This window comes from Nicotiana sylvestris, chromosome 5 (genome assembly GCF_000393655.2).
Source record: "Nicotiana sylvestris chromosome 5, ASM39365v2, whole genome shotgun sequence".
Classification (NCBI taxonomy): domain Eukaryota; kingdom Viridiplantae; phylum Streptophyta; class Magnoliopsida; order Solanales; family Solanaceae; genus Nicotiana; species Nicotiana sylvestris.
In genome coordinates, this window is record NC_091061.1 from 99,103,975 (window position 1) to 99,129,286 (window position 25,312).

A 25,312-nucleotide genomic window follows, 5' to 3' on the forward strand; every position below is an offset into this window, starting at 1 on the left:
GAAAAAAATGCTGAAGCAAATTTTATTTCTGAAGATAATTTAGACTTCATGCATTTGGATGTAGTTGATTACCTTGAACTCCCAGAAGGAGAAACAAGTCATGTAATCGATGATGAATATGTAGAAATGTAAATATTTTAATTTTTGTTGTTTGTAATAGATAATATGGTTATGTAATTGTTGTACATAAAGAAAATTATGATTTGATAATGATATTTACAACAATATATCTTATTTATGTCAATTTGAAGAATATGAATAACATTATTAGATCAACTTAAACTCTAGCCGAGTTTGCAAGAAATATACAACCACCAGAAGTGGTATATGCTTATGATCACCATAAGTGATAATTTAGGATTTCTATGGTTACAATTGAAGATAAGCTACATAAATATTCTAAATATTAAATACACGTCTCGAAATAGTAAATATTTTAAAAGAAATTGGGGCATCACAATTTGTTGTGATTAATGTGTATTCAAATAATTATGTTCGATTTCCTGAAGGATGAGAACTTTTGATAATATTAATCCATTCCCTGAACTGAATGTGACAATATTAATAAATCTGGTAAATATGAATGCGCTCTTGATGTGAATATATTACAATTCACCTCCAGAAGAGGTAATATAATTGAGAGAATATATACTCAATATTTCGTATTTTAAATTTGCTCCTGAAGAAGTAACACAACTGAAATTGCTTCCTGAAGTAGGAAAATATTATGAAGAAGAGTTTTCTTGTGCTTAAACAATTGTTTTACATTGTTTATTTGATTGTGATTTTCTCTCATGATACCAGAAGTGTATGAGAAATATTTGATAGTACAAAATGTATCAACAACTCCTGAAGAGCTATCTGTTTCCTTAGAAGACACATGACACCAGTAGTGTCCGATAAATATTAGATTGTGGATAATAAATGAAGGTTCTTGAAGAGTTTATATAAAAATATGTCATTCATATTATATGATTATGGTCAAAACATATGTTGTAGTAAACCTAAAGTTTACTAATACAAGTGGTTATCATATTGATACTACAAATGATTGGAAGATTGAAAATCTTTATGTTTACACAATCATATGGGGTAAGATAATATGTATGTGAGAAGTTACCCGCCTGATTCTTCAATTTGTAATACATCATATATCATAGTAAATCAGAAGTTTACTAATGCAAAAGTTTATGTCATAGTAAACTAGAAGTTTACTAAGAGATAGCACATGCCATGATAAACTTGAAGTTTTCATTTGCCATTTTTAAATGAGCTATTTGAGAATTCTTATAAGCATATACTGAAGAACCAGAAGATTCTTCAAGAATTCTCTTGTGCTGCTTGTTCTCATAATATTATGCCGGCTAAAGTTGGGACTAAGACCCCTGAATTCTAGAATATATAAAAGGTGAATATGGGCTCATTCACCTATCATGTGAACCACTTATAGATGCATATATAAGATGGTTACATTTATGTTTATTATCAACCTGCTATCACACCTCCTTTTTTACTACACCCCCCGGAAGGGATGTATAAAAGAGTTTTTTCCAACTTAAAGTGACAATCAAAACGGGATTATTTTATTAAAAATTCAGAGTCGCCACTTGGGAGATTTATGGTGTCCCAAGTCACCGGTTCCAATCCCGAATCGAGGAAAAGATTGACCCTGTTTAATAATCCACGAACCAGAAATCCGAGTAAGGAATTCTGTTAACCCGGGAGAAGGTGCTAGGCATTCCAGTGTTCTGTGGTTCTAGCACGGTCGCTTAACTGTTATAATTGACTTAACTATCTGATTTTTATACATGTTTTGGCTTATGGTACGTTTTATCTTATTAACCGCTTTAATTATTTTTAATGAAAATTACAACGTCGTTTAAAATACGTCTCGAACCACGCCACATAAATGCACCTGAGGCTCTCGACATATTTTATCTAACATTATTGAAATTTGAATTTGGGTCACATAAATGCGCACCCGAGTTTATGAAAGTAAATTATTAAAATAACGCGCTTAAGGTAACTACGCGTTTGCAATTTGCGAGGGCCATGGAATTTTAACTAAACGGCACGCCTCGAATTCTAAGGATCAATACAAGATTAATTAAAGGAGGGCCATGCAATTATTATTTTTTTTTGTTCGGCATAACACACCTTAATTCTAAATTAAAAGGATTAATTTAACAACATTCAGAATTTTAAACTATTTGTATTATTTAGAATGACCCACCTCCAATCTTCTTTTAAAGGAGCTGATTGATTAAGGAAGGATTAAAAGGAGTTCAAATTTATTTTAGGCTAATGTTCAAACTAATTTTAATAATTAGTGGACTATCATTGAGTGAAACCAGGCCTTTTGGTTGTTTAAAAGGGCATGAGCTGGCTGTAGGCCCAATTGTTGCGCGCCGGCTCCTGGACAAGCGTAAGAACAAAGCTGGGCTCAACCTAAGGACCAGATTGAAAATAACATCGATAATGGGATAACTTAGGTGCAACTGGGCCAAAGACAACAGCCCAATTGCACAACCTGAGCGGGGTCACTTGGAATTCACACTGGGAAAGGGTAATAGGAGATCAAACGGTCAGGCCCCGGCAAGACCCAACTAACTACACTACACACAACAACATACCAACTGAACTTCGAAAGTCATATTGCAAGAATAGTCGAGTTACCGATTATTGAAACAATGTTATATTTCATACACCATATGATCCAAATTATAACACTACTTGTCAATCTTAAAAATGATTTACTAAACATGCTATTCATCATGCTAATATCACCTTTTAAGATTCATTCAAAGATCAAACATTGTAACACCCACATTTGTACTCATACTTACAATATTAGCGCTGAATTATTTTCCGTCTAAAACCAAGTCTTGAAGGAATAATCAACTAATTTCTACTGAGCTTAATTACTGCTAGGTGCGATAAGATTAAGAAAACTCATTATGGACTGATTATCCCTACTAGTTTGAAAATAATTCAATCAAAATCTCTCCAAAGAAAATGCTACGCGTATACAACAATCTGTGCTGCAATCAGTCCAAATTAAGTACATGACTAAAAAATAGTTCATAGGCAGTTCAAATGTACTATCTAAACATAGATGATTATAGTAAAGTTCAAGAAATTAAGGTTGCTTCAATAAAGAACAAACAAGTGAATCTTTGAAGAAGTATATGTTATTGTTCAGTGAACATTCATCTATGACTAGTTAAACCAATTACAAGGCTTCCAAATACACTTCTCATATTAGCAAGATCCAAATAATACCTGGATGTTGAAAGAACAAAGAAAAGATGAGGATTCAGCAGTGAACAACGACAAAAATCCACCTAGATTCAGCCAGTAATAACAGTGAAATCAGCTCAGCAGGAAGAAACCAATCCTCAAGTTTAAACCAACTCTTTCAATTCCCCAAAATCATTCCATTTTTAAACCTCACATAGAATCAGAAACTGTGCAGTAATGAAAACTTCAAGATTCAAAACAGGAAACTTAAGCTCTCTCTCTTGCTCCTCTCAATTCAGTACATATCTCCCTCTATCTCCCTCTCAATGCCTATCTCTCTCTCTTAGGTCTGTATCCGTTCCCCCTCCCTCAGAAAGTTCCTAGCTATATACTTCATAAACTATCCCTTTCCAGCTCCTCTTTTTTTTTTACAATTGCATTGTTTCAGCTTTTTGAAATATTCCCCCCATGTTACCTTACTTTCCAACTCCTAAAAGGGCATTAAGCTGACTATTGTCAGTCTCCTTTTCATTTTTAATTCACTCCACTAACCTAGTGCTTTTAATTAATTCAGTAGTGCGCTACTACCATTTGTTAGCAGACTTAATTAATGACCACTTACATTAAACTTATACTAGTCAGTCGATTATTACACTCATTTAAACAAGAAGTTATACCAAACTATTGAACTAATCCTAATCATTCTGACTAAGTGAAAAACAAGATATGATTTCAGAGTCTTTAAACAAACTGATCACACAAACCTAATGAAACTAGGAACAAATTCACCAATATTCTGAAAAACAAAACAACAAACATAAGATAGTTTATACCAGAATGATTAGTCGAGTTTTCACTTGGAATCGACCAGAGAAAAGAAAAAGAGACGAGGAAAGACGAACATCAGAATAACACCAATAAACTATAAATATAAAAATAGGACAGAAAACTCACCGGTCAATATTAACTGAAGAAAAACTTCGAATCTTCAATTCTTAAACCAAATTTGGACTTTAACTGTGTGTTCTTATCAAGAACACGCAGATAAAGTCCAAATTAGCTTAAAGCATCAACGAATATTGACTCTACAGTTTTAGGTTTAAAACTTAGATTCATTATTCGACAACTTCTGGTTTGATTCGAGGGTAACGGACCGTGGATTAGGGAAGAGGGGAGTGATGTGGCTGCAGGGTATTAATTTGGGAGGGATTGGGGGCGGCGGTGTATGTGTTGGGTCTCTGAAGAGAGACGAGTGGGGTGGGGTTTGGTATATTAGAAATTAGGAGTTAACTGGAGCCATTGGATTAATGGGGATCGACGATCCAGATCAACTAGGAAGGGGGAAAACGGGGTCATTTGGAGTTCAATGGAAACCGGATACGGGGAAACGGGTTGGGGCGGGTAACGGGTAAAGCTCGGGACCGTTCGATTAAAGGAGATCAACGGCCCTGATCAAAGCGTGTCCAAACGACGTCGTTTAGTTCTGGTAGGGGCGGACCGGGTAATGAACAGGTTTTGGGCCGGTTTGGGGTGGGTTTGGGTGTATTTGATTTGGGCTTTGGGGATTAAATTGAGTTTGGCCCATATTTGATTTCCTTCTCTTTCCTTTTCTTATTTATTTCCAAACTATTTTCACAATTAAAACTAAAAAAATCCTAAATTAAATTATAAAAAAAACCCAAATTAACTTTAAATAATACTCATCGCAAATAAATAAATATCAAATTAAAAGAAAAATTACAAAGTTTTGACATTAAACCCTAAAATGTAAGAATACGTTATTTTTGTGAATTTTTCATTTTTTCGTAAAACAACATTTTACTAAATTAACCAAAAATGTAAAATAAATTCCAAAGTGCAGATGAATATGCAAACAATCAGGAAAATCGCACAGTAATTCCTAGAATAACACATAATTAAAGAAAAGACCTAATTTTGGGAATTCTTTTGGAGTAATTCGTGTAAGGCAAAAATCACGTGCTCACAGCTGCCCCTCTTTGTCCGGAAACACGAAGAGTTTTCGTGCAAAGATAAAGTGAGCGGATACGAGCGATATTTGCCCGTCTGAATACTCTGTGGGAAGCGTCTTTGCAAGAATTTGACCGAACCTCTGCTTCAAAAGGTTTTCTACATATCCTTGGCTATAAAGGAATCAGGTCAATACAGTTCGGAAAGTTTTGGTAGCTGGGACTACCATGAAGCTGTGGTTTTACTGTTACTACTGCTGCTGCTGATACTGCTTACTGACCTCCTTATTACACCATGACAAAAATGAAGAATCTAGACTAAGCTATAATCTATGTTTTACAAAGATTTATTTTCAAACTTGGTCTTGTGACTGTTGTTGCCTTGTTGATTTGTATTTCCCTCAGTTGTTCCTTTGCTGCTGACTCGAATTGTATTCTTGAGATGCTTTACCTCTCCTTCAGGCGGGTACCTGATTGCTGAACCTTTAAATGTCTTTCTTTTACCATTGTTGCCTATCCTCTATTCTACAGGCGAGCTCCTGATTACTCGAACTTGAATTGCTTCTTCCTTTTGTTCTCCCTTTGGGTGCCTGACTGCTAAACTTGAATTGTATTCCCTTGCTCTCCAGGTGGGCTCCTGACTGCTGAAACTTGAAATGTATCCTCTTGTTCTCTAGGTAGGTTCCTGATTGCTGAACTTGAAATGTATTCCCTTGTTTTCCAGACAGGTTCCCGATTGCTGAACTCGAAATGTATTCCCTTGTTTTCCAGGTGGGCTCCTGATTGCTGAATCTTCCACTGCCTTTCCTTGTTTTCCAGGTGGACGCCTGATTGCTGAATCTTCCACTGCTTTTCCTTGTTCTCCAGGTGGATGCCTGATTTCTGGAACTTGAATTGCTTTTTCCCTTCGTTTTCCAGGCGGGTTCCTGACTTCAACAAAATAGACAAAAACAAAGAAAATTTTTCTGCCCCAGTTTGGTGGCTGAGCACATATGTGAGTGTTAAACTGAACAATGTTACAAAATAATAATTTGAAAGCTAAATCCCGTTATCTATGTGGGTCCTGACCACTCTTAATTAAACGACAATTTTAAATCTAAGTTATATATTCTAAAGGTGTGACTTTTGCTAAATTTTGTCATCTAATGGAAAATCTCAAAGTTAGGTCCCATTATTCAGGAGGGTCCTGAAAATTCCTAATTGAATCCCATCTTAAAACATGCAAACTTTGAAATCAACTTATATTCCTTTGGGGTACACCTATGCCAGACCTTGCTTTTCACGATTGTTTCGATTTTTAAACTAGGTCCCATTTTCCAGGAGGGTCCTGAGAATTTCTGACTAAATTGGGAAAAAGTGGAAAAAGATGGCGTTTCTGCTTGGGGAAAACGTTGAGGAAACAGAAAATCATAATCATTAATCTGGGAAAAAAGAGAAGTGAGAATCTTTGTTCTCATGGGGTAATGTCCAAAGTGTATCTCAAACATACAAACTTCGAAGTTCCACTTATAATCTTCTAGGGTGCACTAATGCCAAATTCCGCTACTCATAATTATTTTGAATTTTAAACTAAGTCCTATTTTCCAGGAGGGTCCTGAGAATTTCCGTGATCAAATCTACCTAGTACTTACTCTCCCTACAGATGATTTCCCGAAACAAATGCCATTTTTGCCTCTGTTTCAAATCAAAGAAAATTTCGTCAGTTTAAAACGTGGTGGTTCATCGTGGCATTCTTGCTGGAGGTGGTTTTCTCTTTGCCATTCTTTGCTCCGTCAAACTGCCTTGAACTGATCGAAAAAATTGTTTTGACCTTATGACTGATCCTTAACTGCAAGATCCCCAACTGCTATTCTCCCCTCCTGACCTTTCTGCCTGAAGCCGTACATCTCCCACGACATTACTAAACCATTCCACAGTTTTAACTTTTGCTTACACCATAGGTACCATTTTTCATCTTTGGCATGTTCTAGCTGCATTTTGCTTTGTGCAATTCCGAAAATGGTAGTAAGCTTTGAAATTCCTTCTTACAAGGCTAAACTTGGTAGAGCTTTAGAGAAGTAAAATTAACAACAATGAAATGCAAGGATTTTAAGAATAAAGAAAAAAAATCCAAATTTGGATGACTGTTGGAGATAGGAAAAGGGACTTATCTGAGCGGAATCACCGGCACCAATGATCATGGTACGCATTTGGATTAATCAGCCCAGTCTATTTAACCAATCTCCTTTCCAATTGTCTTACTTTGTTCTCCAAGATTTCCACAACCCAATTTTACTTTCTGCCAACTTACGGACCTGGTTCGACTTGCAGTGCCCTAAAGAGTTTTCACCGACAAACCTCTCTCATTTGTTTTCTCTCAGCTTTAGTCACCTCATGGTGCCCACGAAGGTTTTCACCAATAAGACTCTCTCATTTTTATTTTCTCTCAGCTTTCGTCGCCTCATGGTGCCCATGAGGGTTTTCACCAATAAAACTCTCTCATTTTTTTTAATTTTTTTTATTTGTTTTTTTATTTGTTTTTTTTAAACTGGAGTGTTGCCCCTGATATGAATTTTCTTTACATTGCTCGACTTAGCATCTCTCGAAGACTCATCGGAAGGTCTTTCTTTGGACCGTAATGTGGTCTTTTGGATGGGGTTAGAAAGAAAGGGTATCAAAGGCTCAAAACAATTTAACATGGGTTTAAAATTACAACTTTTGGAATCATATTTCTTATCACAAATCACAACTTCTGCCCCAGTTTCTTGCTTGGGGATCTTTTGATATTTTATTTTACTATGACCGAGTCGGGAAGCTGCATACGTATCCTTAACAGGAATCAGGTCAAACGTAGTTCACACATGAATTTCCTTGTTGTTATACTTTTTACTTCTTTTCTTTTCTCTTTTTCTTTTCTTTCTTTTTCTCTCTTTTTCGTTATTGATTCCAAAAGAGGGGTATGAAAGAAATAAATAAGGCTCAAAAAGGGGAACAAAGGGTGAAGTGTTTAGATAGCAGAACAAATTGCCTTCGTCATTCCAATCTTCGAAATAATGCCAAATACAAACAATCAACAGTTATAACAAAGAAATCATACATAATATCTTTTTACTACATCAGAATTGATAGCCATGTCTATGCATTTTCCTTCGATATCTGTTAAACATAAATCACCATTGGACAATACTCTGGTCACAACGAATGGCCTTTGCCAATTTGGGGCGAACTTGCCTTTCACTTCAGCCTGGTGTGGAAGGATACGTTTCAGCACCTGTTGGCCCACTTCAAACTTCCGGGGACGTACCTTTTTGTTGTATGCTTTTGCCATTCTCTTTTGATATAACTGGCCATGACACACTGCTGCTAATCTTTTTTCATCAATCAAATTTAACTGCTCCAAACGGGTTTTTACCCACTCATTATCATCAATTTCAGCCTCAGCGACAATCCGAAGGGACAGAATTTCAACTTCCGCAGGTATCACTACTTCAGTTCCATATACCAACAAATAAGGAGTTGTACCTACTGAAGTACAGACAGTAGTGCGATAACCCAGCAACGCAAATGGTAATTTTTCATACCATTGCCTGGAACTTTCTACCATTTTCCGAAGTATCTTCTTTATATTTTTGTTGGCTGCTTCAACTGCTCCATTCTCCTTGGGACGATATGGGGTAGAATTGTGATGTGTAATCTTAAACTATTGGCATACCTCTTCCATCAATTTACTGTTAAGATTAGCACCATTATCCGTGACGATCACCTTTGGGATTTCGAATCGACAGATGATATTTGAGTGAACAAAATCGACCACTACTTTCTTGGTCACCGATTTGAAGGTTTTGGCCTCAACCCACTTGGTGAAATAATCAATGGCTACCAGAATGAATCTATGCCCGTTGGATGCTGCCGGCTCAATTGGTCCAATGATATCCATGCCCCAAACAACGAAGGGCCATGGTGCCGACATTGTGTGCAATTCCGATGGTGGAGAATGAATCAAATCTCCGTGTATCTAGCATTGATGGCATTTGCGCAGAAAACTGATACAATCTCGCTCCATGGTGAGCCAATAATAACCTGCTCGGAGAATTTTCTTTGCCAGCACATACCCGCTCATATGTGATCCGCAAACTCCTGGATGCACTTCGGACATGACAGTTGTAGCTTGTCTAGCATCTATGCATCTTAATAATCCAAGGTCTGGTGTTCTTTATACAAAACTCCTCCACTTAAGAAGAATCTACTTGCCAACCGTCGAATTGTTCTCTTCTGATCCCCCGTGGCTTGCACTGGATATATCCCCATTCTGATGTACTCATGGATATCATGAAACCATGGTTCGCCATCCAGTTCTTCTTCAATCATGTTGTAATAAGCATGCTGATCTCATACTTGAAAGTGCAAAGGATCGACATAGGCTTTGTCCGGATGGTGCAACATTGACGCTAGGGTAGCTAAAGCATCGACGACCTCATTATAGACTCTAGGAATATGCTAAACTCTACTGATCGAAACTGTTAACAAAGATCATGCAAACATTGTCGGTATGGTATGAGCTTCAAATCTCGTGTTTTCCATTCTCCTTGAATTTGGTGTACCAGAAGATCCGAGTCTCCCAAGACCAAGACTTCCTAGACATCCATGTCTGCAGCTAGCCTTAAACCCAAAATGCATGCTTCGTACTCAGCCATATTGTTGGTACAATAGAAACGAAGTTGAGCTGTAACAGGATAGTGATGCCCTGTTTCAGAAATAAGCACGGCTCTTATCTCCACTCCTTTCATGTTAGCAGCCCCATCGAAGAAAAGTTTCCAACCTGATTTTTCTGCCTGTTCTAGCTCGTCAATATGCATTACCTCTTCATCAGGAAAATAAGTCCTCAGTGGCTCATATGCTTCATCGACCGGGTTTTCGGCCAAATGATCGGCCAATGCTTCGACTTTCATTGCAGTCCGAGTCACATAGATTATGTCAAACTCTGTGAGCAAAATCTGCCACTTCGCCAGTCTTCCTGTCGGCATAGGATTTTGAAAGATATACTTCAATGGATCCAAGCGTGAAATGAGGTAAATAGTGTAGGATGACAAATAATGTTTCAATTTCTGTGCCACCCAAGTTAGGGCGCAACATGTCATTTCTAAGTGAGTGTACTTAACCTCATAAGCTGTGAACTTCTTGCTAAGATAGTAGATGGCTTGTTCTTTCCTGTCGGTGACATCATGTTGCCCCAGTACATAGCCAAATGAATTTTCCAGGACAGTCAAGTAAAGAATCAAAGGTCTCTCTGGTTCTGGTGGTACCAGCACAGGTGGGTTAGACAAGTATCCCTTTATCTCGTCGAATGCTTCTTGACACTCATCAGTCCACTTGATCGCAACGTCATTCTTCAACAAATTGAAAATAGGCTCACAAGTTGTCGTGAGCTGAGCAATAAACCTGCTGATGTAGTTCAACCTTCCTAAAAGACTCATCACTTCAGTCTTGTTCCTCGGAGGTGGCAATTTTTGTATGGCTTTGATCTTTGATGGGTCCAACTCGATGTCTCGCCGGCTGACTATGAATCCCAACAATTTTCTGGATGGAACACCAAATGCACACTTGGCGGGGTTAAGCTTGAGGTTGTACCTGTGAAGCCTCTGGATGAATTTCCTCAAATCCCCGATGTGGTCGGCCTGATGTTTTGATTTTATAATCACATCATCTACATATACTTCAATCTCCTTGTGTATCATGTCATGAAACACAATAGTCATTGCCCTCATATAAGTTGCCCCAGCATTCTTCAAACCAAATGCCATTACCTGGTAGCAATAAGTTTCCCATGGCGTGATGAATGCAGTCTTTTCTGCATCTTCTTCATCCATTAGAATCTGATGATACCTAGCGTAGCAATCCACAAAAGATCCAATCTCACGCTTGGCACAATTATCAATCAAAATGTGAATATTGGGTAGTGGGAAGTTATCCTTCGGACTTGCTTTGTTGAGATTGCGGTAATCAACGCATACTCTGATCTTGCCATCCTTCTTCGGCACAGGCACGACATTAGCCAACCAAACAGGATACCAAGTGACCCGAATAACCTTTGCATCCAACTGCTTGGTAACTTCTTCTTTAATCTTCACACTCATATCAGTTTTGAATTTCCTCAACTTTTGCTTGATGGCATGTCATCATATGACCACGTAAAAACATATTTGTACTCGATGAGTGTTTTGATTAACTCCTCCCGAATTTTTGGCTCGAGGTGGACACTTATTTTAGTCTCTCGGACATTGTCTGTGTCCCCTAAATTGACGGCTTCTGTGTCATTCAGGTTGGGTTTGGATTTTTCTTCGAAGTGAATTAACTCCTTACTAATCTCTTCGAAGGCTTCATCCTCATCATCGTATTCTGATTTGTAATCACAATCTTCTTCTTGAACTAATATTTCGGAATCAGATTGATTTTTAAGACTGGGCTCAGGATTCCTTATGCATACCATGTCATTAGAACCAACGTAAAAAGAACTGTATAGAAAAGAAAAGAAAACAAAAAGGACAACCATCAGGAATGATAAAGAAAGGGAAATTGTATTTTATTGAATGATAAAAGATAACAAGGTTTGCACACTCAAACAGACTGAAAAATGAAATCCAGATTACAACCCTGGAATAATCCGTACAAACTTAAAGGAAAATCAAAGCAAACTACCAAGACTCCTTCTGAGTAGGGAGAGGAGTAGCCTTCCAATTATTAAGCTTTGTTGTTGGCCCGACAAATTGCACTTCTGTGTTGCTAGAACCTTCTCCCATTTCCACCATGTTCACACTATCGAAAAATTTCTTAAATCTTTCAATTAACTCCTTGTCCGGATCAATCACAGAACTGGGAATCACGGTCACTGGGCGACTTCTCGTACCGGACTTGACAAATGATCTGGAAAGACGTGGGACCGGCTTTGGAAGGACCCACCCATGCCCTTTGTTTCAATTTCCTGACTCTTTTTATGTCTGCGGCTATGGGCTTGAATCCTAGACCAAATATTCCCAAGTTTTCGGGAAGAGACAGGGGTTGTATGATGCCTTGTAGAGCTGCTCCCAAACCCTTTCCTGGTACAAAACCATTCTTCGACATTTCATACGCTACTATGACTAATGCGGCAGTTATCTTCGGATTTGGGATACACTTTCCTTCTGGAAATTTCTCGACTGACATTGCGTCAGAAACTTGGTAGACCCATGGTCCCTTGTCATCTCCCACTTCAATGAATGGCACAATGGTGTTGCCATGAGCGCACAAATTATCTTCACCGTGCATAACTATTTCATGTCTGTCCCATTCAAACTTGACCATCTGATGGAGTGTTAATGGTACTGCTTTAGCGGCGTGGATCCATGGTCACCCTAATATCAAATTGTAGGAAATAGCTATATCCAGCACTTGGAATTCCATTGTGAATTCTACTGGACCTATAGTCAGTTCCAACATTATGTCCCCGACCGAGTCTTTGCCTCCGCTGTCAAATCCTCGCACACAGATATTGTTCTTATGGATCCTCTCATCTTCTACTTTCAGCTTGCTTAGAGTGGAGAGAGGACAGATGTTCGTACTTGAACCATTGTCAACCAATACCCGGGTAACCACGGAACCCTCGCATTTTACTGTCAGGTAAAGGGCTTTGTTGTGCTCAGTACCCTCTACGGGCAGTTCATCATCGAAAAAAGTGACTCTGTTTACTTCAAAAATCTTGTTGGCTATCTTTTCCAGATGGCTTACCGAGATCTTGTCGGGGACATGGGCCTCATTCAAGATTTTCATCAGCGACTAACGGTGCTCATCTGAATGGATTAGCAATGAGAGCAATGAGATCTGAGGGGGCGTTTTCCTCAACTGTTCTACAACAGAATAGTCGTGCACTTTCATTTTTCCTTAAAAATTCCTCTGCCTCTTCTTTAGTTACAGCTTTCTTTACCGGCGTTGGATTATCTTTAGCTCTTCTTAACTCCTCGGGAGTAAAACACCTTCCTGAGCGAGTCAAACCTTGTGCTTCACAAACTTCTTCTTTGATTTCTTTCCCTCACTCGTTCATAATTCCAAGGAACAACCTTGTTGTTGATCACTGGAAGCTGAGTTACTGGTTTTATAATAACAGACTCTGTGCGAGCACCCTTCACGACCACAATAGGTTTACTTGCAACCCCTGGCACTACCACTTTAGCTTTCTCTGGTTTCACTGCAACAATGCTTGACGATCCTCTCTCGGCTACCACAGCGGGCTTATCGTCTACCTCTTTCAACTAGACCACTGATTTCCCACTGGTTACCTTTTCCTTCGAGCTGGTTTTGCTAGAACGGATCATCATTATCGTCTGTGAGGGCTTCCTGGGCTCCCCCTCTTTGTGCATCAACTCAATCATATGTGTCTCATGGTGAACTGGCAGTAGATTCTGATTGATATTCGGTGCTTCTGGGGCCTGAACCTCAATCCTATGAGTATCAATAAGCTCTTGCACAACTGTTTTTAGTTTCCAACATTTCTCTGTATCATGCCCAGGGGATCCTGAACAGTACTCACAACTCACTGAGTGGTCAAGATTTCTAGGAGGAGGATTTGGCATTTTAGGCTTAATTGGATTCAGCATGCCCAACTGCCTCAACCTGTGGAAAAGACTGGTATATGATTCCCCCGGTGGAGTGAAAGTCTTTTGCTTCTGTAACCTCTCATTCTTGAAGGCTTGGTTTGGTTGGAAACCCGTTCCGGAAGGATTTCTGTAGGCTCTTGGGGGTGGATATGTGTTTTGTGGAGTTGGGTATGGATTTTGTGGAGCCGGCATACACCATTGTGCGTGTGCCGGAGTTTGGGTATAGGTTTGTGCATGATGGACGGAAAAATGGGGATCTGGTGGTGGGTAGTAATGTTGTGGAGGGCTATATGGAGTGTGGGGGTAATTTTGGTGGTAGGGTCGTGGTTGGCTATAGTAGGGTGACGGGCCTCTAGATCCTAACCAGGCTCCGAACTCAACAGTCGTGACATCTTCTTTCTTCTTCTTCCCAAGTACACCCCCAGTGCCGCTTTGAATGGCCTGAGTGGTTGCCTTGATCGCTGAATAACTCATGATTTTGTTGGACTTCAGCCCCTCCTCGACCATGCCTCCCATTTTTACAACCTCATTAAAAGACTTGCCAATTGCGGATACTAAATGACCAAAGTAAGTTGGCTCCAAAGCCTGCAAAAAGTAATCAATCATCTCGCTCTCTTTCATTGGGGGATCTACCCTTGCTGCTTGCTCCCTCCACCGGAAACCATATTCTCTAAAGCTTTCACTGTGCTTCTTCTCTAGTTTAGTCAAAGATAGTCGGTCTGGAATGATCTCAAGATTATACTGAAAGTGACAAGCGAATACTTGTGCCAGATCATCCCATGTGTACCATCTTCCGTAATCTTGGCGGGTGTACCACTCCAATATTGCTCCGCTCGAACTCTGACTGAAGTAAGCCATTAGCAATTCATCCTTTCCTCCGGATCCCTTCATCTTACTGCAAAAACCTCTCAAATGAGCCACCGGATCACCGTGTCCGTTGTACAAGTCGAATTTGGGAATTTTGAACCCTGCCGGTAGTTGTACATTTGGGAATAAACACAGGTCGTTGTAAGCCACACTTACCTGACCTCCTAGCCCTCTCATATCCCTGAAGGATTGTTCTATGCTTTTCATTTTTCTGAACATCTCCTCATGTTCGGAATTTTTGGCTGGTCTCTCAGCTTCTCTCGGGAGATCAGAACGTGGGTCATAGGGGTAGGTTTCGGGAGCTTTGAAGGTGGGCTCCAGGGGATAAAACTGGTTGTCCTGAGTTTGGAACACAGGTTCACTCGGGGATCTATGGAGTGAAGCTGGCGGAGATGCCACAAAGACAGGGGTGACTGGCGGAGGAGGATATGGAATTGATTTTGGTGGCGGAGCTTGTGTCATATGAGAAGTAGTGCCATGGTAGTGTTGATAAATGGGAAAACCTGGATCGGTGGCGGGATGATCATGAGACTGAGCTAATGGTGGGGTAAAAGCCGGGTTGGCTGGGTAAGACAGCGGTGATTGCCCTTTGGACCAAGCTTGGTACATTTCGGTCATCTATTGCTTAATTTTGAGCATCTCCTCTTTCATTTTGTTGACGTCCAACTCCTCTACCTCAACATTAGTGTCGACATCCGGGATAGACATGATTTCTGGTATTGGTCCCTTTGATCTGGTTTGGTAATGATAATGTTCCAGTATCCTCTAAATAAACTAACTACTTGAATTCTCTAAAAAACAACAAACTTGTTAGTTTTTAGAGTTTAACACATATGCAATTACACGTTGGGATGCAATGCACCTAGGCAATTAACCATTCTCTATCATGCATTTGCTTCGGTTGCGTGCGTCATTCCGTCCTCTCATAATTGTGCCCATTCTTTTAAGCTTCCTTTATTCCAGCCTCCTTTATTTATTTTTCATTTCCCCTTTTTCTTTTTATTGGTGGTCGAATCCTATAGAGATTGCCTACGTATCATGTCCCCGCATGAATCAGACCATGCGTAGTTCTAGCATATAAGTGTGAAAGAAAATAAAATATTTTTGGGATTTTCAACTTTTATAAAAACAGATGCTTCGATCAAAAAGACTCAATACTAACAAATTTCAAAAGACTAACAGACTCTGATGCAAAGACAAAATACAGACTCTGAAATTAAGCTATCATACTTTAAAGAAATACAAACTCAAAATAGAGAGAAAATATAAACCCAACATGCCTTAAGACTCTGACAGAAAAGGAAATACAGACTCAAACTGAAAATCATGAGTACATCAATGCTCCTGGTGTTAGTGGGACATCATTCGGTCTCGCCATGGGCCTATGTGCAATATCCCTTTGAAGTCGGTCCAAGCTATACATTATTTGTTTAACAAAGGTCATCACCGCTGCAAAGAATGTAGTGCGAGTCATATCCTCACAAATGTGGCACTTCATAACGATGTAGTCAGCGATGTTTCTAATTCTCTCTCTTATGACGCCCTTTTCTTGTAACAAACGCCCAATCTGCTGGGCCCTGGCCTCCAAAGTTTGCTTGGCTGCATAGTTTTGTTCCTGAAGTTGTTGCAAGTCTATTTCTAACTGCGCCAATGTCGTGTAACAGTGTTCCTTTTCAACCTTGAAGTCTTTTGCCTGCTTGATCATTTTGTTTTCCGTGGTGATGACCCTTTTCTTCAACCCCGCGACCTCATCGTCGTACCTTTCTCTTAACTGCTTAACCAGGCATACCCGTTCATCTGCATTTTTAGCCAATTATTTTTGAGCCCTGGCCAGTTCACTTTGTACTTTGTTCAAATAGAAACTATAGTTACTTATTTTCTGCCTTAGGTTAGCTACGAGCTTTTCATCTCTGTTACTTCGGACTGGATTTTCTGCTGCTACTTTCAGTTTCTGCATTTGAGCTCGAAGGGCCTCATTTTCTTTGGCTAGCCTTTTCTTTTCACCCTCATCCGTCGCTGCTTGTAAGCCATTCTCGAATTGAAGGTCTTTGACTTGCTTCTCCAACTTTCCTATCGTGGCCCTGTACTCGTTTTTCTTGGCCAACCAAGCCCATGGTTCTTGCGATGCCTCGACGAATTCCTGAATGTGCGGTTTTTTGGCCGGTCTTTCTGATTTGGCCATTGCAACGTTCTTCATTCTATACCAGGCAAGGTAGGCGGGTGAGACCTCTCCTTTAGATAGGTTCCGCACTCGGGTTCTTGCCGTCAAATATTGGCACTCATTCCAAATAGAACGAACCGTTTCTTCGTGAAATTGGCTGTTGGAGATAATCTCAACCGCGTGGATACTGAGATCTTCATCTAGATGCATCACGTGACACCTTCCTAATTGTCTCATCACTCGGTAGGGAGCGTAAGGCTGAATACCTCGAAGACCCATTAGGAGGAAGTAAGGACCTGTGGCGGGTATATACACAATTTCTTCAACAGGAAGCCAACCTAGTGTCCATTCTATTTGTCCCGTAGTGATGGCGCGAAGGCGGGCTATCCATTCTCCAAACCCCTCCAGTAACTTAAACCCTAAAACCCTTGTGTTGAATTCTTTAATGCAGCTTTTTTCTACGGATCCATAACTCATATACTGAGGGTGGTGGCACAAGTTCTCGATCATCCATATTTGTAGTAGCAAATTGCATCCCTCGAAGAAGTCTGCCCCAGTTTTACAAGCTGTGAGAGCTCGGTATATCTCAGACACTATCATAGGGGCGAGAGTGCTCTTGGCGTTGGTAACCAGGACCTTGACAACTCCATCCACCCGCAAATTGATATTCCCGTCTTTTCGGGGAAACACCACAAGGCCTAAGAATGCTACCATGAAAGCGAAACACCTATGCTCGTCCCATTTTGTTCGGTTCCCTTTACTACAAACCCCGCTTTCTGGATCATTGAACCCTCCTATATGCCCGTACTTCTGGTATATAAAACGTAGAATGGAAAACCCCCCTTCCAACTCGGAATATGGGATTCCCTTGTTTATCTTTAGCAAATCCATGAATTTGTGGAGTTGACAGCCCTTGGAGCGATCAGATACTTATGCCTCAAACCTGCAGTATTTTTCATATAACCCGCTATCTCTTCCAAGGTCGGGGTGAGTTCAAAATCCGAGAAGTGAAATACGTTATGGGATGGGTCCCAGAACGTAACCAACGCCTTTATGATGTCTCCTCTAGGTCTGATTTTTAATAACCCGGTGAGACCCCTCAAACGTAGATTGACCTTATCTTGCTCAGACTTGCCCAGATCTTCCCACCACATACGTAACTCCAAAGGGATCTTGTTCATAACTGTTACCGGCAAATTCTGACTCGTGCTCATTCTGCATGTTTATTGGGGTGTTTAGGCAAGATTTAAGACTTATTTGACTCAAAATAAAATTAACACACATTTTTCAAAAAATAAAAACCTGATTTCGCAAATACGGCCTTTCAGCACTTTGGGAACGAATATTTTAAGGTTGTGTTGGCTCATTGGTGAAAACCTTGAAAAAAATGACCACAGGTGGCTGTTCTTGCAAAACGGCCTTCCGACGCCCTTTTTTAAGGACATTCGGCTATTTCTGACAAGAATGGCATCACCCTAACTAAAAAGTAAAATTTTGTTCTTTTGGCTATTTTTGCGAAAAAGGAAGTTGGACCCGATGAGAGTTGCCTACGTATCTCACACCATGTGAGAATCAAACCAGCGTAGTTCGGACAAATAAAACGAACTATTTTCGAAAACAAAACTCCTTTTTCATTTTTTAAAAAATTCGGCAGAGTTTCAGTGCTATTTGGACACTGGTTTTTCTTTAAACATGTGATTCACTCTCTTAACCCTCTACACTGCTATTTCTTTCCCAAATTCTCTCCTTTCATTCCAAAGCCGGTCAACATGCAAATCCGAAGCAAATAAATGCGCAAGTAGCAAGTAAGATGCATCAGGATGGTCTTTTTATTTCGGGTGCACCTGTCCTAGACAGACCCAACCCCTGTGTTGAGTCTCCAAAGTCAGACTACACATGGTGCAAACAAACGTTCCTACTAGGGATACAACATGAGATATTGTTATACTAGGTTTTAAAAAACTAGGTTTATTTGTCTAGACCTGGCTTACCCGAGCGGATAACTCGAGCTGAGAGGGGCTGCGTACCGGTAACTAAAAGATTATCCGACTTTGCAACTTGTCCGAACCTCGTTCTATTTGGGATTTGACAGTAACAGAAAGAAGTCACGACCAGCGTGCACACCTCAGGAGGGAGAAGAGAGGGGCTTCGTAGCAGTTTATATATACAGTTCAGATAATATCAAAGCGGTAAAAAGCAACAATTAGCACATCAGGCCCAAACATGTAATAAAATCAGATAATGAATAAAGCCAAATAATAACAATTATTCTAAGCTCGAATTCTGAACCCTGAACCAGAGATTCTGGGTTCGGTCCCCAGTAGAGTCGCCAGAGCTGTCACACCTCCTTTTTTACTACACCTCCCGGAAGGGATGTATAAAAGAGTTTTTTCCAACTTAAAGTGACAATCGAAACGGGATTATTTTATTAAAAATTTAGAGTCGCCACTTGGGAGATTTATGGTTTCCCAAGTCACCGGTTCCAATCCTGAATCGAGGAAAAGATTGACCCTGTTTAATAATCTGTGAACCAGAAATCCGAGTAAGGAATTCTGTTAACCCGGGAGAAGGTGTTAAGCATTCCCGAGTTTCGTGGTTCTAGCACGGTCGCTTAACTGTTATAATTGAATTAACTATCTGATTTTTATACATGTTTTGGCCTATGGTACGTTTTATCTTATTAACCGCTTTAATTATTTTTAATGAAAATTACAACGTCGTTTAAAATACGTCTCGAACCACGCCACATAAATGCACTCGAGGCTCTCGACATATTTTATTTAACATTATTGAAATTTGGATTTGGGTCACATAAATGCGCACCCGAGTTTATGAAAGTAAATTATTAAAATAACGCGCCTAAGGTAACTACGTGTTTGCAATTTGCGAGGGCCATGGAATTTTAACTAAACGGCACGCCTCGAATTCTAAGGATCAATACAAGATTAATTAAAGGAGGGCCATGCAATTATTATTATTATTATTTTTTGTTCGGCATAACACACCTTAATTCTAAATTAAAAGGATTAATTTAACTACATTCAGAATTTTAAACTATTTGTATTATTTAGAATGGCCCACCTCCAATCTTCTTTTAAAGGAGCTGATTGATTAAGGAAGGCTTAAAAGGAGTTCAAATTTATTTTAGGCTAATGTTCAAACTAATCTTAATAATTAGTGGACTATCATTGAGTGAAACCAGGCCTTTTGGTTGTTTAAAAGGGCATGAGCTGGCTGTAGGCCCAATTGTTGTGCGCCGGCTCTTGGACAAGCGTAAGAACAAAGCTAGGCTTAACCTGAGGACCAGATTGAAAATAACATCGATAATGGGATAACTTAGGTGCAACTGGGCCAAAGACAACATCCCAATTGCACAGCCTGAGTGGGGTCACTTGGAATTCACACTAGGAAAGGGTAATAGGAGATCAAAAGGTCAGGCCCCGACAAGACCCAACTAACTAGAAACAGCAACATACCAACTGAACTTCGAAAGTCATATTGCAAGAATAGCCGAGTTACCGATTATTGAAACAATATTATACTTCATACTAACCATATGATCCAAATTATAACACTACTTGTCAATCTTAAAAATAATTTACTAAACATGCTATTCATCACGCTAATATCACCTTTTAAGATTCATTCAAAGATCAAACATTGTAACATCCACATTTGTACTCATACTTACAATATTAGCGCTAAATTTTTTTCCGTCTAAAACCAAGTCTTGAAGGAATAATCTCAACTAATTTCTACTGAGCATAATTACTGCTAGGTGCGATAAGATTAAGAAAACTCGTTATGGACTGATTATCCCTACTAGTTTGAAAATAATTCAATCAAAATCTCTCCAAAGAAAATGCTACGCGTATACAACAATCTGTGCTGCAATCAGTCCAAATTAAGTACATGGCTAAAAAATAGTTCATAGACAGTTCAAATGTACTATCTAAACATAGATGATTATAGTAAAGTTCGAGAAATTAAGGCTGCTTCAATAAAGAACAAACAAGTGAATCTTTGAAGAAGTATATGCTATTGTTCAGTGAACATTCATCTATGACTAGTTAAACCAATTACAAGGCTTCCAAATACACTTCTCATATTAGCAAGATCCAAATAAGTACCTGGATGTTGAAAGAACAAAGAAAAGATGAGGATTCAGCAGTGAACAACAACGGAAATCCACCCAGATTCAGCCAGTAATAACAGTGAAATCAGCTCAACAGGAAGAAACCAATCCTCAAGTTTAAACCAACTCTTTCAATTCCCCAAAATCATTCCATTTTTAAACCTCACATAGAATCAGAAACTGTGCAGTAATGAAAACTTCAAGATTCAAAACAGGAAACTCAATGGAACAGTATTATCTACTCGTTTGTCTTTTCTGTATTTCAGCTCTTAAAAAAAACTTAAGCTCTCTCTCTTGCTCCCCTCAATTCAGTACCTATCTCCCTCTATATCCCTCTCAATGCCTATCTCTCTCTCTTAGGTATGTATCCGTTCCCCCTCCCTCCAAAAGTTCCTAGCTATATACTTCATAAACTATCCCTTTCCAGCTCCTCTTTTTTTTTACAATTGCATTGTTTCAGCTTTTTGAAATGTTCCCCCATGTTACCTTACTTTCCAACTCCTAAAAGGGCATTAAGCTGACCATTGTCAGTCTCCTTTTCATTTTTAATTCACTCCACTAACCTAGTGCTTTTAATTAATTCAATAGTGCGCCACTACAATTTTTTAGCAGACTTAATTAATGACCACTTGCATTAAACTTATACTAGTCAGTCGATTATTACACTCATTTAAACAAGAAGTTATACAAAACTATAGAACTAATCCTAATCATTCTGACTAAATGAAAAACGAGATATGATTTCTGAGTCTTTAAACAAACTGATCACACAAACCTAATGAAATTAGGAACAAATTCACCAATATTCTGAAAAACAAAACAACGAACATAAGATAGTTTATACCAGAATGATTAGTCGAGTTTTCACTTGGAATCGACCATAGAAAAGAAAAAGAGACGAGGAAAGACGAACATCAGAATAACACCAATAAACTATAAATATAAAAATAGGACAGAAAACTCACCGGTCAATAGTAACTGAAGAAAAACTTCGAATCTTCAATTCTTAAACCAAATTTGGACTTTAACTGTGTGTTCTTATCAAGAACACGCAGATAAAGTCCAAATTAGCTTAAAGCATCAACGAATCTTGACTCTACAGTTTTAGGTTTAAAACTTAGATTCATTATTCGACAACTTCTGGTTTGATTCGAGGGTAACGGACCGTGGATTAGGGAAGAAGGGAGTGAGGTAGTTGCAGGGTATTAATTTGGGAGGGATTGGGGGGCGGTGTATGTGTTGGGTCTCTGAAGAGAGACGAGTGGGGTGGGGTTTGGTATATTAGAAATGAGGAGTTAACTAGAGCCATTGGATTAATAGGGATCGACGATCCAGATCAACTAGGAAGGGGGAAAATGGGGTCGTTTGGAGTTCAATGGAAACCGGATACGGGGAAACGGGTTGGGGCAGGTAACGGGTAAAGCTCAGGACCGTTCGATCAAAGGAGATCAACGGCCCTGATCAAAGCGTGTCCAAACGACGTCGTTTGGTTCTGGTAGGGGCGGACCGAGTAATGAACATGTTTTGGGCCGGTTTGGGGTGGGTTTGGGTGTATTTGATTTGGGCTTTGGGGATTAAATTGAGTTTGGCCCATATTTGATTTCCTTCTCTTTCCTTTTCTTATTTATTTCCAAACTATTTTCACAATAAAAACTAAAAACAAATCCTAAATTAAATTATAAAAAAACCCAAATTAACTTTAAATAATACTCGTTGCAAATAAATAAATACCAAATTAAAAGAAAAATCACAAAGTTTTGACATTAAACACTAAAATGTAAGAATACGTTATTTTTGTGAATTTTTCATTTTTTTGTAAAACAACATTTTACTAAATTAACCAAAAATGTAAAATAAAATCAAAAGTGCAGATGCTATATTTTTGTATTTTTTTATGCAAAAAAAATATATTTAAATATGCACACAGAAATATGCAAACAATCAGGAAAAATCGCATAGTAATTCCTAGAATAACACATAATTAAAGAAAAGACCTAATTTTGGGAATTCTTTTGGGGTAATTCGTGTGAGGCAAAAATCACGTGCTCACACCTGCAATTTGGCATTTGAGATTGCTTTTCTCAATTAAGAGCATAACTTTCAGATTATGAAATCAAGACAGTTCATCTTGATAATGCTGGTTTATATCCAAGTTGGTTTAGCATTGAATACTTCCTACTAATGGCTAAATTATTGCTTACGAGAACAAAGCTTCATGTGTTGGTCTAAGATATTCTAAATTGCATACAACAACACTTGTATGCATCAGACCAACAATATATGATAAATTCCTCCCCTAACAATTGGTTTAGGATCAGAAATCAAATATTTTTACTATATTTTGATGTGTGGTATATGATTAATTTCTCTACCACAATACACAAAGATATGTTTCTCAAAGAACATTGAGGATATGTGTTAGTTTTTCTAACATTTGGGGGATGGAATAAACAGCAGAAAAATATGTTATATGAATCAAATTATCATTAGTATGATCCTCACTCAGAAGATAATTCAAATCAAAGGTCAGGAGCATTTGCTGATCCAAAATTAAATATCATATTTCAGCTGCAAATACTCCTATTAAAATTAAAGTCCCTAAAGGATAGAGTGTACTATACGCATGAAGCGTGGTAGACCAATCGGTTCCAAAGGTAACAATACTTTAAAAATGATAGGAGCTAATGATCAAAATGATCATAATGAGGAGGAAATGAGCTCTAGAAGAGCCCACGACATAACATTTCATGAAACTCCAGAAGAAGTTCAGGTACCTGAAAATAAAGAAAGTGATGAGATCTCAACAAGTTATGTCGCTTAGGAACTGATACAAAATGATCGTCGACGATATATTTGATACGATATAGTGCACAATATTGTAAAAGAATGTGAGGATCGGACCAGCAATCCAGACACTTGAAGAGGTCATACCATTTAGATACAAGTCATAACCTATATGACTTATTTGATTAAATCTATATGAAGATCCTTGAAGGATTTAAAATGCCTGAAACATATAATTCAAAGTCTTGAAAAATGTACTCGGTCAAATTATAAAGATCTTTGTATGGGTTAAAGCAATCTGGGCACGTGTGGTATAATCGCCTCAGTAAATATTTGCTGAAAGAAGATTACATAAATGATGTTATTTGTCCATATGTTTTATAAAGAAAATGTTATCATAATTTGTTATACTTGTTGTTTATGCTGATGACATAAATCTTGTTGGAACTCCAGAAGAGCTCCAAAAAGGCAATTGAATATCTTAAGAAAGAATTTGAGATGAAAGATCTTGAAAAAATAAAAAATTGTCTTTGGTCTGCAAATTAAATATTTAGCAGACGAGATCTTTATCCATCAATTTGCCTATGCGAAAGGGTCATTAAACGCTTTTACATGGACAAATCGCACCCATTAAGTACACCAATGGGTGTTCGATCACTTGAAGTGAATAAGGATTCGTTCCGACCTCCAGAAGAGGATGAGGAACTCCTTGGTCCTGAAATACTCTATCTCAGTGCAATTGTTATGCATTTATGTATCTTGCTAATGCTAACAAATGTGGTGCAGATCGTATTGGTTATGCAAATACAAGATTAGAATGCGGAGAATCAAATATTTGAAACAAGGTTTTCATCAGGGGGAGTAAAATACACAATGCACTCTTTTGTTTTTCCTTATTAAGGTTTTTTCCCATGGGATTTTCCTTACAAGGTTTTTAATGAGGCACCTAGCAATGCGTATTACTAAATATGTGTACTCTTTTTCCTTCACTAAGATTTTTTCCCACGTGATTTTTCCTATAAGGTTTTAATGAGGCACATTATCTTTCAATGAACATCCAAGGGGGAGTGCTATAAATATATTATATTATGGATGTTCATTTAGTACCCCGTTGTAAATAAGCTTCCTGAAGAAGCTTATCCATATGGGACTCCGCCGTAAATATGTTTATCTATTTAGTACTCTATTGAAAATAAGCCTCCTGAAGAAGCTTATCACTTCGGTACCCGATTATGGATAAACATTACCTGGTAGAAGATTATCCATATCGGGTACAATGAGCTTATTCTTTCAGTACTCCGTTATGGATAAACATTACCCCCAATAGAAGATTATCTATACCTGGTACAACGAGCTTATCCTTTCAGTACTCCGTCATGGATAAACATTACTCTCAGTAGAAGATTATCCATATCTGGTATAGTAGCAACTTACACAACAGCTTGCAGTAGCAGCGAGCACAGCCGCTTCCTTTCTTCTATAAATAGAAGAGATTTCAGTTCATTATGTACATTACTTTGAATTCGAATAATATATCAGTTTCTCTATACTT